The sequence below is a fragment of the Saccostrea cucullata genome, unplaced genomic scaffold (assembly GCF_032062105.1).
Source record: "Saccostrea cucullata isolate Sc308-1 unplaced genomic scaffold, CSIRO_AGI_Scuc_v1 ctg9623, whole genome shotgun sequence".
In the NCBI taxonomy this organism is placed as follows: Eukaryota; Metazoa; Mollusca; class Bivalvia; order Ostreida; family Ostreidae; genus Saccostrea; species Saccostrea cuccullata.
Window position 1 is genome coordinate 26,784 of NW_026925751.1, and position 17,998 is coordinate 44,781.

The 17,998-nt window shown below is 32.2% G+C and overlaps 2 pseudogenes; both read right to left on the reverse strand.

Annotated features, from left to right (window-relative positions):
* Positions 1-1,277: 1,277 nt before the first annotated feature.
* Positions 1,278-2,081, reverse strand: LOC134269708 (uncharacterized; annotated as a pseudogene).
* Positions 2,082-12,543: 10,462 nt separating this feature from the next.
* Positions 12,544-14,236, reverse strand: LOC134269709 (uncharacterized; annotated as a pseudogene).
* Positions 14,237-17,998: the final 3,762 nt, after the last annotated feature.

The window sequence follows — 17,998 nt, forward strand, 5'->3', positions numbered from 1 at the left end:
CACGATTGGTCATACTTATATGGAAGCATTCTCAGGTACTGTAGATTCAAGTTTGTTTAAATAATGACCCCCAGAGGTAGGGCGGGGCCACAAAGGACAACCAAAGTTTTCCTTAGAAATATATAGGAAAAATCTTTTAAAATCTTCTTCTCAAGAACAGCAAAGCCATGATTGGTCATATTTATAAGAGCGTATCTTCAGGTAGTGTAGATTCAAGTTTGTTCAAATCATTACCCCCGGGGGTATGACTGACCACAAGGGTTGATCAAAGTTTTACATTGTATACATTAATATACAGGGAAAAAAATTAAAAAAAATTCACGGACACAGCAAAGCCATGATTAATCCTATTTACACTGAAGCATTCTCAGATAGTGTAGATTTAATTTTTTTCTAATCATCACGATCGGGGGGGGGGGGGGGGGGGGCACAAACTTAAAGGGTAAAAAAGACATAGTTAATCAAAAAAATATGCAGGCATCTTTGTTAGTGTAGATTTAAGTATTAAAGTTTGTTCAAATCATATCCCCCTTCATAAGCCACAGTGCTCAGGTGAGCGATATGGCCCATGGGTCTCTTGTTTAATGCTTTATAAGATTTGTTAAGGTTCGTTAAATTCACTGTTGAACGAAATTGTCCCGAATTTAATGTCATTAAGCCATAAGAAATGGCAATTGAAATATTTTTTGATAAGAATAAACAAAACAAAAGTTTGAAACTGTGTTTTAATTATTGATATCTTTTGCACAAAAAAACAATATTTATTGACAAAAATGCTATTCATATGAAGAGAAGAACTATCACAAATAACTGCGCAGTAATTTCACAAATGAATTAAACGCTTTAATATAAATTAATGTTAAAATATACAAGTATTCGGTTATACAATATAGCTTTCAAGATAAAAATACTCAGGCGCATAAAGATCATATTTTTTTTATAACATTAAACATTCATTTGTAAGATGTTTTAATCTAAATAAACAAATGAAACAAATTAAAATTATTTTAGTCAATTAAAAATCTAATGTTTACAATTCATTGTTTGAAAATATGAAAAGAACATTGATGTGCAAATGTGCATACTTTGGCACATAAATGGAAAGTACATGCAAGAAATTTTGCAAAGCATTTCATGCCAATTGGTACTAACTAGGTAATAGTTCAATACTGGATTTTTAACAGGATAAAATTTGTGATCTAGAAAACATTTGAACATACAAAAAGAGATGAATTCGATTCAGTTCCTGTGGAAACGTTAATCGAAAAGCAACGATAAAATACAGTTCAGATCTGGCGAGAGGGCTGGGTCTCCACTCTTTGCTCCACATCAAACCTGAAGTAACAGTTTCCGGTGACTTCCCATGTCACTTCCTTCCTTCTGATGGTGATTGCTCCGAATCCATCCTTTTTGCAAAACCAGCTCATGATTTCCGCGAATTGCGCATCGATAGATTGTACAAACCGGTCGTCCACTCTGCTGTGGATTGCAATGTGAACGGTTCCATAAATAGTGGTCTTCATCTTGAAGTCTGTAGAGTACTCTTTCTCTGTGACGGAGATGTTCGCCGTCACCTTCTTCTGTTTATAGGGACCCTCACCTTACAGTCGGAGCCCCAGGTCATGGTTTCCTCCTTGGACTCCTCCGAGTTGTCGGTGACGTTGACGGAGTATCCAAACGCCGTGGTCAGGTTAGCCACTTCTCCTGGTACGGCCAGCTTGAGGCCGACGTTCACCCCTTTGGTGTACCCCTTGGTGACGTAAGCTTTGCAGGTGCTCTTGGTGCTCCTCTGCATGGAGACGGAATGTTCCTGGTCCTCCGTTGTTCCGTTCATGTAGGTTGACCTGTAGATCTCCTGTGCGTTTGGGAGATCTGACACCCCCGCGTTACCAAATGTTGGTTTCGATGCCACAAATTTGGTCCTCGACCAATCAATGTCAATTCGGGCCTCTTTATAATCAATTTTCTTTTCACTTACTTTTAGAAAGGTATTCCATGCGTAATCCTTGACAATGGTTTCTAAATCTGTTAGTTCGGCCATAATGCTTCAGTTTTTTTTTAGTTGTTTCAAGATAATTTTGGTGCAACTAGCGTCTGTAAATGTATGAAAATATTTTTAAACAAAAAAGAAATATTTTTTTTTGTTTGTAAATTGATAAAAAAGAGGAAATTTCTTTAAGAATAAAAAACAAGAAAAGGTAAATTTGACAAAACATTTTAACTAAAAATGTTGATATATATTACATTTCTAAAATCTCATCAAGTAATTTTGAGATAATAGCAAAATGTATCCTTTACATGCAACCAATCAAAGACTGCTGTATATCAAAGGAGAATTTTAAAACAAAGAATCAAGTGTAAGATATATACATTTTTTGCTTTAATTATTTTATATGCTAAGATTTAAAAATGTTGCCCCCCCCCCCCCAAAAAAACACCTATATATATTGACATTTCTAGGGGTATATATACATGATATACAACCAAAATAAACTTAAAAGGAAATTCCAAGTCAATTTCCAGAAAATCATAAAATGCATCTCATGTTTATAAGTAACACATGATTTTATCAAACCGAGTATGTTAAGTTAACTGATTTTTATTTATAGATTTATGTCATCAATTTCTTAACATATCTTTTTATATTTTCCAAAATAGTTTTGCCTTTATGTTTATTTCATACTCTTTGGGTATGTTTTTGATTTTGACAGATATGCCCGATCCAATTGGAGACAATTTCTTCTTTCTTAGACAATCCTGAATAGGCTGAATCCCAGAAGCTTGAAAAAGAGGCAAAGAATGGTCGAGGGTCATATAGGTCCCCCAGCTATGATATGATTTGTGAATGCTATGCTGTCAAAAGCTTACGAGTTGTAAGATGGGCGCATAGGCCATGAACATGCGAGTTGCATGTTGCTTGAACATGGGAGTGGCATGTCAACTGTGAATGTAATTAGTAATAAAAGCCATGACAGTTCCACCAATACAATTTGTGTTGTACTTCAAATTCTATCAGGTTCATTTATGAGGTGTTTGGCATAAGAAAATTTCAAAAGCTATGATTATCAAGCTTTATTAAACAGTTCTTCTTGGTACTAGTATTAGGAATTTTGAAATAACGTATTTATTGACAGAGCTCAATCTTGAAAGTCATTTTTAATATATAAACAACCTGCAGACATGCTTATAAAAATTTCCTAAGATGTGTCTTGAGATGACTCTAAGGAAATAACTTAGTACACATCTTAGAACAAATTTAATAACATAGGGTGTAAAAAAACATGCAATTGAAAATATACTTAAATAATATTTTTAAATTCAATGAACAGACGTACAACACAATGTGTGGGAGAAACTTGCTGTGGCCTTAGAAACCATTTCAATATGAACGTTTAAAACGTGACGTCAAATTCAACGTCAAAAATAAAGCGTCAAAAATGGTGGTAAAACGATCACGATGTCAGATCATGATAAGAAAATTGGGATTTGACTTTTCATGGTTCAATTGATTGATGATAAAATTCTGATTCAATCAATAAGTATTCTTTTAATTAACCCGATTAAACTCCGTAAAAAGCAAGACATAAAATACCAAATAATGTTTATTTCATTTCATTTCATATACAATAAATTGTATTTTTGATCAAAGAGACAGCATTTTTTTTATTCTGAAAATTTTATTTTAATTACCGAAATTTTTTATTGTACAATTGGCGATATAACATTCCGATTAATGGTCTTCATTACAATTTTGTGCATACACGATATAAATATTGTTTTTCTTCTTTTTAAAAAAATAACACAACAATTTAAATAAACAAAAAACTTTTTACAATATAAAATTGATGTTTGTTCAAAAACCCTTATACTATTTTCAATTGTAGTAATAACTAATAAAATGTAGGAGATGTTTATTTTCTACAAATTAGAAACAAATTTAATAACTGTATATCAATTAATTGAAATGTATGATAACATATGTTAGACAAGTTAATGAAGGGAGCAATTTTTGTGAATACATACTTAGTAATTAAAACAATCTTTAGTAAATGGCATGGTATAAATTCGAGTAATACTTCTTTCATCAATATTAACGACACATGTAATTCATTTTCCTTTAAATTTCATGATAAAAAAGAAAACATTGAAGACAAAACATCAAAATTTTTCTATAAAATTTTGTTGCACCTCTCAAAAGCCAATTATGGAAACTATATGGTCAAAAGAGTTTAATATCAATTACTCAAATCAATGGCAAAACGTATATGAGGAAAAAATTAGAAAAATTTTTGATAAAAATGTTGCTGAATTTAATTATAAACTAGTACATAATTTATTACGGAATAATCTCTACCTTAGTAAATGGAATAAATATATTGATAAATACTGTCCAGTATGTCGCAGTGAAGAGAATTCTAAGCATCTGATTTTTGATTAATTCAATTAAATTAATATGGAACAAAGTCTCTGAAATCATTGGTATAGATAAAGTTGGAGAAATATTGTTGTGGGTTTTAGTCATGGTATCAACTACAATACTTTTGTTTTGAATAATGTCTTATCATTTATTGCTTATAAACTATTTAAATATAAAATGAAATGTAGAATTATGAAAAATAATATTACAAGTGAAGACATGTTAATCTTTTTGAAAAATGCTCTTATGAAATTTCTATTTAGTCACCAAAGGATCCCTAAGCATCACATACAATTTTCATATTTTAAAATCTTTGGCAATAAACTTGTAATTATTGTATGTATACATTTATATATGTATGATATAATCTATATATGGTGTATATGAGGGTGACCCTCTATACATGTTGCTAAGGGGTGTGTTGGACACTGTTTTTTATGTGTTCCCCATAGCAACAAAATTTTTCTATCTGTATCTGTATAAGTACTTTGTCAACATACAATTTGATTATATTATACTTTTTATTGATTTAAATAAAGGTTATATCAAAGGTCAAACATGTATTATTTTGCAAGGATTACACATACCATTTGATTATATTATACTCAAAAGTTATTGCCAATTTAAGTTTTTTTACCTAGAGAAATCTACAAGGTCAAGGTCAAAGGGTCAAGGTTGTTGGTATCCAATGAAAGTTCTTTTATCAAATAATACATATACGAAGTAAAAATTTAATGTCGTGGTATCTACTGTTCAAAAGATACGGTCAAAGTAAAAGTTAAAAACCAAATCTAAAAGTTGTCATATTCTCATGTACCCAAATAATAATAATAATTGTCACAAAAAATGCACATGTGAAATATGAAAGTCTTGGCCCCACTAAATCAAAAGTTATGGGCAAGGTTAAAGTTTTTGAAGAAAAACTGACACACAGACAGAGCGACAGACAGACAGACGGACACGACAAAAACCATATACCCCCGAAACTTCGTTAACGGGGGCATAATAATGATCTTAAATGTCTAGAAGAGTGTTAAAAAAGTGGTTACTTAAATTTAATGCCTCCAAGACTTAAGTTTTGTTTTTAGCACAAAAAAGAATTTAGAACCCCCTAAGCTTCTTTTCCAAGGTAACCAATTAGAATACGCTGAAACCCACAAACATTTTGGAGTAACATTTTCATATAACTTAAGTTGACTCCTTACTATCAAGTGCATATAAAAAATGGGTCTATTAAAAAACTTAAATTCACCTGAAACTCTTAAAACTATAATATACTAGTACCTATGTGTAGACTCCAAACTTATAAATCATCATTTGTACCAACTGTAGTTTACATGTATAAATGGAATTCATTATCGTTAAAAACTAGAAACTCAGGCTCACTATTTACCTTTAAAAGAACGATTGCACAAAAAATAGCAGTAGCTCAAACTTATTTCAGTTCTGGAAAGAGACTAATAATAGACCGTAAATCTGAAAATTTTTGCTGTAGATATTTTTTTTAGCAAATTTGCGTGTTCATTGCATTCGCAAAAATATTTTTCTTAAAAATAATTTAACAATAAGAAAATGTGAACAAAGAAGTGGTCATTCGCAAAATTTTTAAAGTTAACTTAAAAATTAATCAACAGCATTTTGACCCAGATTCGCAAAATAAAATCGACGTAAAAAATTTCAGATTTACGGTACTACACACCAGACATAACTGCATTAAATATTGATCTTTATAGGTGTAACATTATATCAAGTCCATTATGTTCTTGTTGAAAAGTAGAAGACACTCACCATTATTTTTTCTCTTGTCCTAATTATACTAAGGCCAAGAAAGAATTTTTCGACAAGTTTTTGAGATTTTATAGGGTTCACATTGTTGACACCCATACTTTACTCTCTTTTTTCATGATATAATGTCTACACTTATATATTCAGTCTGATAGATTTAAATGATATATTGTAACTGTTTGTGTATAGCATTTGTACCTCACAAATTTTCTTGTAGTTTATAAATTCAAGTTGTGAGTTTAATTTTTTTCTATAATGTGTAACACATGTAGCTTAAACTTTATAAACTTTTCATGTATGGAGAGGGCGAAAAAAAAATGAACTTGTGCCCAATCCCATTGTATATATACAAACAAAAATAAGCTTGGTACATAACTCTGAACAATGAGAATTAGCTGTAGAAATTTCACATATTTGAATAAAATTAATTTAGAAATAAACATCCTGATCATGACAAAAAATGGATGTGACCAGTTGGCAGGGGATGCTCATTCCACCATAGTACCTGATCAAACCTCTGATGTTTTGGAGGTCTGTGTTTGCTCTGTTCCTCTTTTTTTTTTTATTGTTTAATGGACTTCTGAGCTCGAAAACCGTTTCATCTTTTCCACATTCTCATGTTAATGTCATTGCATTTATCATGTTTTATTTTTATTTTACACTGTGGTGTCTTATTTTAAGTTCACCTAGATACTCGTACTTGACGTACAAATAAAAATTATCAAAAATAATAACGTTTTTCTTTAACAAAAATTGTGCAATTTTGCTTGAAATTTAGAGTCAGTGAAATCCTTAAGTCTAAATTTATTTACCAAAGAGATTATGTATGTATTGCTCATATTCATTTTTTTAAAAAAGGATGAAAAACTCAGTAAACAGATTTCTTCAAAATACTCTTTCCAAATCTTTACGCTTTATTTGTTTTTTTTTTTAATCTTACAGATTTAAATTGTTTTCAAATACAATGTAGTTTATAAATATGTATGAAGCTACAGAAAACAATCAGGTGTTCATTAATATGGACTATATAAGAAGCACGAGATGTTCGGAAGAATTTTCCCCCAATGCATCAACGTGCTCTATTGGAAGCATATATTCTGAAGACATAATCAGAGAAAAACAACTCCAAAAAGATTTTAAAAATTCCAAAGGTGCTTCTTCCTGGAGAAGAATGTGAGTACACATACCAATAATAAATCAAAATCAAGATCAATACAAACAAGTGGAGCTTCCACCCTTGGTTCATTCAGATTATACTGACCAAAAAGAGCCAGCTGATGATCAGAATGCATCCATAGACTTCTCCTGTGAAAATAACAGCAAATCTGATTTGTTACAAAACGAAGCGACATTTTGTGACAAAGATTCCAATGATTATGTTAAGGCGGAGGGACCAATCAGTAAGGATTTTACAACTGGAGAGTTCGACAATGTAGTCATGTAGATAGAAAGAAAATTCTTAAGTATATCACTAAGATTTCAAATTAAATTTGGGAAGTTCTGTCTTTAACTGACTGGGCATTAAAACTTATTTTTAAAGGGATGTTTAAAGTATCATCAATATCCTAGTTTAAAATCAGCTTTTTGCTAATAATTGTCATTAGAATGATATTCTTTGAAACATACCAAACCTTGTTAGGCATTTTATTGATATATTAAGGAGAAGGAGATAACGAACTCTATTCACTCTTAAAGTCCATAAAACAATACAAAATAAGAGCAGAGCAAACAATAATTAAAGCGCAGTACAGTACAGAACATTTACAAACACTGACAGAAATGAAAGTTGAACAACAAGGAAAGCAACATAGAAAGCATGCAATTATTCATACGCTTTGCACACATATGGACATTCACAGAACACAATAATAATAGCAGAAGAGAAAAAAATAAATAAACAAAACAAAAGCGTACACACAAATAGTTTAAATGACCGCAAAAGAAAAGGATGTATTCGCTTTAACAAAAGAATTGACCTATAGGAGAGAACAATTTCCCGGAAAAAAACGACATTTAAAAATCAATCTTGATTTGTTGTTTTCTAACGTATACATGTCTACATTTTTCAAATTTGTATTTGATACTTCAAATTTATTATTTACAACTTTACAATAAACCTCCAAAGTTGACCGAAACACCATTTTGTCCATAAAAGCATTGATTTTTGCATGAATTTTGGCCTTGAAGTCCTTCAGGGCAGGCCTGCCCCTAAATAAAATTGTGATATTTTGATAGGTTAGGATGTAAGGAATAAATTAAGATAAGATTTTTTTAGGGGCACCCTTGCCCTGGGGTCGAAATTCACAAAAAACCTACCAAAAATAAGGAAACCTGATTTTCATCACCTGCTTGAAATTTATGCCACTCATTCTTATAGTCAGACTAGCTCAGTTGATATAAACGTTGACTTTTTGCACCTTGAATACTTTCTTTTTAAAGTCGGGGGTTCGAATCCACCTGGTACAACACTTTTAAACTTTTAAATTTCGCCTTTTCAAAGACTATTTAGATTTTTTATATAGATTTGTGTATTTTTCCTTCAATTATTTATCCTTTATGCATGCCCATTCTTGATATATAAGAAATACTAAAGAGATGTCAAATCGTAACAATCCAATGTACAGTTCTCAGTCAGGCGGAACGAACCTCAGTATAAGCACACTTTCTTCGAGGACAAGAATAACTCACTCTGTGTTACTCAATACAGGTATTCATGGCAGCATTGAGCTGCAATGAATTTCAATTGTATATATTCCTTATAATTAAATCACATTGATTTTGGCTACATATTTCAGTAAATGCACTCCCTTGGATTTCATTTAGGCCTATATAATTTGCAAACATTAATGGCATGTTTTATTATATCCACGGATAAATGGCCTAGACATGAAGAACAGAATTTCAGAGACAGTAGACACTACCTTTATGAACCATGAGAAGTAAAGACAAATATCAGTTAGTATTTATGGAGATAACAAACTCAGAAAATCAATGAAAGGGTTCCTCCTACCTCTACCAACTGAAATAAAAATTTAGGAAAAACAAATTATTATATCTATTTAGCCTAATGTCATTAATCGGAACGGAAATCGACAAGCCTTTTGTAGAGAAAAAACCAAGCCCGGTCCTATAGGTCAGATCCCTATTTATAATGAAGTGATCCTTTAGGAAGGCTTCTCAGACAAAGGCAGCAGGGTCATTGTATTGACCACAGAACTTACGAAATGATGAATTTAAACGAGACTGCTGAAATTCTTGTTTCGTCAACTTACTTGTCAATAATTTACCTCGTTTTAGAAATTGTTCATACGTAGAGCATGCTCTTGCGTATCGAATCAACTGAGATATATATACTCCGTATGCAGGTGATGAAGGTATATTGCTGCATAAGTAAGGGAAGTTGACAATAGAAAATTTAAAGTCATCACGTTTATCATATAGCTTGGTTGTTAGATTACCATTAGTGTCTTTTTAAGTAAAATATCCAAGTATGGAACAGTAGTGTCGGACTCTGCGGTATTTTTTATCTTAAGCTCACCAGGATATATCGTATCGACGTAGGAATGGAAATTACCATTATTAATTGACAATACATCGTCGATATATCTAAATGTCGTGTTGAAGGCCACAGCAAGTGTTTTCTTCTTTTCACGCATAAGATTTTGCATAAATTCCGCTTCACATGAATATAAAAATAAGTCTGCTAATAACGGAGCGCAATTTGTACCCATGGGAATTCCAATAGATTGTTGGAATACCTGGTCTACAAAAACCACATAGATATTGTCAATCAGAAACTCAAGCATCTTCTTGATGTCAACCTCAGAGTACTTATGTGTGCAATCAGAATCTGTTTTATAAAATAATTTTGCAAATGACCAATGACGAGGTAAGTAAATTTACGAGTTCCATTTTTATTGAAGAGGCAGCTGACAATGATATCAAAAAGCCTGGATTTTAATTTGCCGTTGGGTTTTGTTGTGTATAATGTTGAAAAGTCGTAAGTTTTTAAGCTGTTGATTTTTGTAAAGTCCTGTAATTTCAAATTGTCCAAAAGTTCTTTAGAATTTTTAGTATCCACATCTGGTTCACACCACTTCTTGAATATATAGTTTCACAGTACTCTTGACTTTTTCCTTCACTACTGTCAATATCTTAGTGAGGAGTAACGAAAGAAGCTTGGTTGAACATTTATTGGAACCTGCAATGTGTCTTTGTTTGTAAGGATTCTTATGAAGTTTCGGAATCCAATATATATATATAAGGTAGTTCAAATTCATTTTGGCTATGTGGAATATTAAAAGTATTCAAAACTGACAGGTGTTTTTGAAGAATTTCTTCCTTAGAAAGGGAAGTATGAGTATACGTAGGATTACCACTTGTAGAGTTCTTCTAGAATGCAGTTTACATAATGAGCCTTACAAACGAAGACAATGTTGTTACCTGCTTTGTCGACAGGAACCAGTACGTACTGATCGTGTAATCTATCTAATTCTTTTTTTCACTTCTGGTTTATTGAACACAGAAGGATAGATGTTTTCAAATTGCCCCTCAATCTTTTAATACGTGACTTTAACATGGATCTGATACATTTAATCCATTCTGACAAGGTGTCAACGTCTTCTTTTTCATATCTGGCCCATCGTCTGGCGTAATTTTCAATAGAATCCATAATATTTATGAAATTCCGACGCCAGGTGAAGGATCAGGGTTCCCTATTTTTAGGACCTTTTAAAATAAGTGATCTAAGGTCCTCATTACGAGCTACTCGTATATTTACGTCACCTGTAATAACGTGTCCAGCAGGACTATAGTTATAGGGCGAAGAAGAACATGAACACGAAGGAGGACTATGTTTCAGATAGTCAGTATCCAGGCCATGTAAAGTTTTTCTGTAATTGAAAAGTTTGGAAGCAATGGTCGATGTATATTTGTAGGAAATACAAGGTGTAGTCTTTAACTTGAAATATGGTGGAATACAAGACTGGACCCTTTTGTGATTAAGAATATTACTTATATTACAATTTCTTTATCGGCATATTGAAGTTTAAGGAAAAGACGGATGGATTGTTGTAGCTGCATTTTCTTCCGTGAAACGTGCGGGTTTGAAAAGCCTATGATATGCAATATCCATAATCACAGATCCAAGCCTATATTCAGGTGACGAGGAATCTAAAATTGGATGTTCCTTGGCCTTTTCAAGAAGACTATTTAAAAGTTTCAAAGGGACAGAGTAAAGTTTTGTTCGAATATGATGTAGACCTAACTGTTGATTTATATAACGTAGTAATGAATCAAAAGAGACGTCGTGTATTGCAGGTTTATTGTACGAACGATGCCCATGACTACGCTTACGTCCCTGAGTATGGTTAAAAAGTCCCCTAACATTTGCATTATTACACTGTGGACTGGAAAGATTTACAACACTATCGACTTTGTCATTACATCCATAGGGAAAGACTGTCCCTAGTTTTCTAATCCAAAATTCTTCTCGTCTGCGGAAAGGTGTACTCAGCGACGGACTATTTGTGTGGTGATAAATCTTTTCGAGAATTCTAACTTTCATTGATAAAAGAGAATGATCATGAAAATTAAAATGTTTGAATATAAGCTGCTGACCACCATGATTTATTTGAAATCTATGACCTGATATTCTTTTGTTAAGCGATCCCTTGGTTTCACCGACATAAACAAGTCCACACAGATTACATTCTATTCCATAGACAACATTAGAAGATTTGCAGGTAAGATTTTCCCAAGTTTTGGTATAGAAGCTCTGTCCAGTAAGATTACTGGTGAAAGAAGTGTATATATATTTCAAACCAAATGTATACTTATTTTGACCGATTTCTTAATTCACCTGACCAATACAGAAGACTCGAGATGATTAGGAAGCTTATACCGGGGTATTCTTTTGCAAACCTAATTTCACCTCTGGTTTTTTCCAAGGGTCCATTTTTTTTGCCTTGTTCCTGTTTGATAATCCTTTAAGTTTTAATAATTTAAGGCTCGTTAAATATATTGGTAAAGAAAATTGTCCAAAATTTGATATCATTGAGCCATAAGGAATGACAATTGAATTAAATTATGATAAAAATAAACAAAACAAAATGTTGAGAGTCAGCGTTTTTAATTTTTGCTATCTTTGCACAAATGAATAATATTTATAGAAAAAAATACTATCTGTATAAAGAAAGCCATCAGAAATAATTTCGGAGTAATTTCACAATATAATGTTTTCAAAGAAACTAGTGTTGAAATATACAAGTATTCATTCATACAATATCTAGATATAAATTTAAAAACAAAACAAAACATAAAACCTCATGCACATGAAAATAAATTATATCTATCTGTATACATTAAGTATTCATTTGTAAGATGTTTTAATCTTAATAAACTTATGAAGCAAATTGAATTCTTCTAATCAAATACAAAATCTAGTGTTCAACTTGTGTTTGAAAATAAAAATTAAAACACTGATGTACATGTGTGCAGAGTTTGGCCCCAAAATGGTAATGTGCATACGAGAACTTTTCAGGTCAGATCAGAAAATTTTATTTAGAGTCGGATTTTACAACATAAACATAAGCTCACTAGAGCTTTTGACCGACATATGCAAAGCATTTCATGCCTACTGGTATAAACTAGATGACAGTTCGATACAGGATTTTTTAAATGATAAAATTGTTGAGCTAGAAAATCTTATTTACAAATTCGATAACAAAGAAATTCGTTCTGTTCCTATAGAAAAGTTAATCTAAAAAAAACTTCAGGATAAACACAGTTCAGATCTGGCGAGAGGGCCCGGTCTCGACTCTTTGCTCCACACCAAACCTGAAGTAACAGTTTCCGATGACCTCCCATGTCACTTCCTTTCCTTTGATGGTGCATCCTTCGAATCCATCCTTTTTGCAAAACCACCTCATGATTTCCGCGAATTGTGCATCGATAGACTGTACAAACCGGTCGTCCTCTCTGCTGTGGATTGCAACATGAACGGTTCCATAAATGGTTGTCTTCATCTTGAAGTCTGTAGAGTACTCCTTCTCCGTGACGGAGATATTCGCCGTCACCTTCTTCTGTTTAGGGACCCTGACCTTACAGTCGGAGCCCCAGGTCATGGTTTCCTCCTTGGACTCCTCCGAGTTGTCGGTGACGTTGACGGAGTATCAAAACGCCGTGGTCAGGTTAGCCACTTCTCCTGGTACGGCCAGCTTGAGGCCGACGTTCACCCCTTTGGTGTACCCCTTGGTGACGTAAGCTTTGCAGGTGCTCTTGGTGCTCCTCTGCATGGAGACGGAATGCTCTTGGTCCTCATTTGTTCCGTTTACGTAGGTTGACCTGTAGATCTCTTGTGCCTTTGGAAGATCTGACACCCCCGCGTTACCAAATGTTGGTTTCGATGCCACAAATTTGGTCCTCGACCAATCAATGTCAATTCGGGCCTCTTTATAATCGATTTTCTTTTCGCTTACTTTTAAATAGGTATTCCATGCGTAATCCTTGACAATGGTTTCTAAATCTGTTAGTTCGGCCATAATGCTTCAGTTTTTTTTTTATTGTTTCAAGAAAATCTTGGTGAAGTTAGCGTCTGTAAATGTATGAAAATATTTTAAACCAACAAAAAGTAGAAACCTTTTGTTAAAATAAAAAAAGGGAAAAGGTAAATTTGACAGAATTAATATTTTAATATATTTTAATATACAAGTATATTAAAGCTTTACAATCTTGTTAAGTAATTCGGAAATAATAGCAAAATTTATCCTTCATATGGAACCAAACAAAGACTGTTGTATAATTTTTAAAAAAGAAATTACAAAGAATCAAGGGTTAGATATACAATAAATTTTTCGTTTTAATTATTTTTAAGGCATTTATATGAGCCTCTAATACATTTCTTTCTAAGTTTTGATTTATATGAATAAATAAATACAAATACACTTACCTGGTATGCAAGCTTTTTATTGACTGCATGAAATTCTGATCAGATCAGGGGTATATATACATGGTATACACCCAAAAGAAACTTAAAAGGAAATTCCAAATCAATTTCCAGAAAAACATAAAAAATGCATTTTTCAAACTGGGTATGTGTTCACTTAACTGATTTTTATTTATAGATTTATGTCGTCAATTTCCTAATATATCTTTTGTTATATTATCCCCATAGTTTTGAGTTTATGTCTACAAATTTTTCAATTGTAAATATTAAAACCAAAGTGCACGCACATGCGCTGATGATTCCTTTCACTATCTTATGTTCATGAATATCTCATCACATTTGGAATTAATCCAAACTCATTCGTAAGATCATAATCAATGTTATTTGTCGTAGTAAGGAGTTCATGTTTTTTAGAAGCCATTTTGACTCTAAACAACCTCAGAGTCTAATTCTACAGAATTAATTAATTCATATTTAATGAAATGTAAAACAACTGTTTTCTTAGATGCAAAACTGTCTGTACTTACTTGGAATTTTAATACAGCCGAATTTAAAATTGGCATGCTTCTTAAGTTTGAATATATTTCTTATATGAGATCACTAATAAAATTAATACATTTATGCTTTAGTATAGATTGATTATTATTACCACTAATAATATAGACTGATTAGTTTTTTTAATCTCTAAAATTATTTCAACTGTCTATCTTAAGATATGGCGCCTTTTCAAAGTTCCAAAAGTTTTGTACAGGATTTTGAAATCTAAAATATCAATCGCCATATGAATTTATACAGGTTTTTATTTTTATCTTTTTTGTTGCTCCTTTCGAGTATTATTTATTTACTCGTATTGAGATGCCACCACCACTTCCTTCGTAAGTTCTGTGGTCGATACAATGACTTGTCAGTAATTACAATATATCATGAAATCGAACGGTGACTGACGTTTTTTCATATTAATTCTTTACATACTGAATTGTCTACGAATTTTTCCTTTTTTTCCCGATCATTCACTACAAAAAAAAAAAGCACACGCCGGATGTAACCGGTTAGCAGGGGATGCTCACTCCTCCATGGTACCTAAATCCACCTCTGATGTGTTGGAGGTCTGTGTTTGCTCTGCTCCAAATTTGTATTGTTTAATGGACTTCTGAGCTTGAAAACTTTTTCATCATTTCCATATTTTTTATGTTAAAGTCATAACGTTTATCATAAAGTTTTGTTGTTGACGTTGTTGACTTGACGTTCGAATAAAAAAAAAAACTTTAAAAACAAAAATAACCCTATTTTGGTGAAAATTATGGTTATAATGTAATTCTTTATTCTGAAATCTTTATCCTAGAGATTAAATGTGTTAAACATGTGAAATAAAAAAAAAAAGACGAAAAACTCAATGAAAAAATGAAAAGATTTCTTCAAAATACTGTTGAATAATCAGTGCACGTAGGGGACCGATGTTCGTGGGTCACCCTTTTCCACGAACTTACATCCCCACGAACATTTATATTGTCAACATATTTTTTTATTGAATCCTCTGTATATATGAGCTACCCCACGAAATTATGTTCCCACGAACCAACAAACTTTTTCTTACCCACGAACACTGACCCTCACGAATTAAAATGATTCCAAAGCACTCGTTACCAATCTGTAAGAATTATTGGCTGAGCTTTAATTTCTCTAGTACTTACAGGTTCAGATTTTTCTCATACGAGGCAGATTAGAAACATTTTAAAAATGAAATAAACAAAAGAAATTTATTAAAAGATTTTTTTCATTGTTCGGTATGTTACATTTAGCCTGATTTGTTTTTGGAAGTGCAGCAGATCTAGATTTTTTTTGGTGATTTTCTATATTTGGTGCATGTGTTTATTACGCAGCAAATAGATATTGTACCCTTTTGAACATGTTGAAAACTTTAAATTTAGAATTTAAATTCCAAAACTACTTTAAGGATAGCAAAAAGTTTTGATTCAGTTCTATTTAAAATCAATTTTGTTTTCAGAAAACAAATTACATATCTTTTAGATATTTACTAGTTCCTCTCTTTAGAAAATTGAATATCATATATTTTTATTTATGTCCCATGAAACAAATGGAGAAAATGAACATTATTCAAGATCAAAAGTCCATAAAACAATAAAAAAAAAAATAGGAGAAGAGCACACACGGACCTCCAAAACATTAGAGGTTGGATCAGGTGCCATGGAGGAGTGAGCATCACCTGCTGACCGGTTACACCCGACGTGTGCTAATTGTTATGATCGGGAAATAAAGGGGAAATCCGTCGTCAATTCAGAGTATTCATAAATAATGAACTAACAATTAGTATGAAAAACGTCATTAAGCATATGACTCAATGATAAACTGTGTTTCCTGATAAGGTCATTTGGTCGACCATAGATATTACGAAATGATGACTTTAAACGAGACTAGTGATGTTCTTGTTTCATCAACTTGTTTGTAGATAAATTCAGTCATTTCAGATATTGTTTATACGCAGAGTATGCTCTCTTGCGTATCGAATCAACTGAGATATATAAACTCAGTATTCAGGTGATGAAGGTTTATTGCTGCATTTATAAGTAATGTTAACGGAAGTTGGCGGTAGAAAAGTTAATATCATCACCTTTATCAAAGAGCTTGGTTGTTAGAAAACCATTAACGCCTTTCTCAAGTAACATATCCAAATATGAAAGACTTTGTGGTATCTTATCTCAAGCTTACCAGGATATATCGTATCGACATAAGAATGGAAATTGCCATTGTAGCTTGAAATAACGTAATCGATATATCTAAATGTCGAGTTGAAGGCCACAGCACGTGTTCTCTTCTTTTCACGTAAAAGATTTTGGACATATTCTGCTTCATATGAATACAAAAATAGGTCTACAACGCAATAACAGGGCGCATTGGTACCCATGGGAATTCTTCTAGATTGTTGGAGGACCTGGTCTCCAAAAACAATATACATATATAAATATTGTTAATCAGAAACTCAACCATCTTTTTGGTATATCTTTTTGGTATCAACTTCAGAGTATTTGTGTGTACAAACAAAAGGTTTTTTAACAAACTTATTTTGCAAATGACCAATGACAAGGTAAGTAAATTTACGAGTTCCATTTTTATTGACAAAGCAACTGTTAAAGATATCAAAAAGCTTGAACTTTAATGTATCGTGGGGAATGGTTGTGTATACATTAAGTTGAAAAGTCTTAAGTTTTTAAGCTGTTAATTTTGGTAAAATCTTGTGATGTCAAATTTTCCAAATGTTCCTTGGAATTTTTTAGTATCCATATCTGATTTACACTACTTCATGAATTTATTGTTGCACAGTACTTTTGAAGTGTCTCTTTCACTACTGTTTGAAATATCTTAGATCTAGTGAGGAGTAAAGAAAGAGGCTTGGTTGAACATATACTAGAACCCGCTATGTACCTTTGTTTGTAAGGATCCTTATGAAGTTTCGAAATCCAATATACATGCATATTCGGTAGTTCAAATTCATTTTGGTTTTTTGGATATTAAAAATATTCAAAACTGACATATGATTTGAAGAATTTCTTCCTTAGAAAGGGAACTTGAGTATAAGTTGGAAAACCACTTGTAGAATTAAATCCAAATTCTACTAAAATACAATTTATTTAATGAGCCTTACAAACAAAGACAATCTTGTTATCTTGTTGTTGGAAGTTTCTGAATTTATTCTGTTTCATAGGAATATCGTTGGCTACTGAGTAACAATTAGTGAGTTTCAACATATTGTTAGACGGCATGGTCTCCCAACAATACATGCATTTGTCAGTGAAGAACTACAGCATCTTTTTAATGTCAACCTCAGAGCAAAA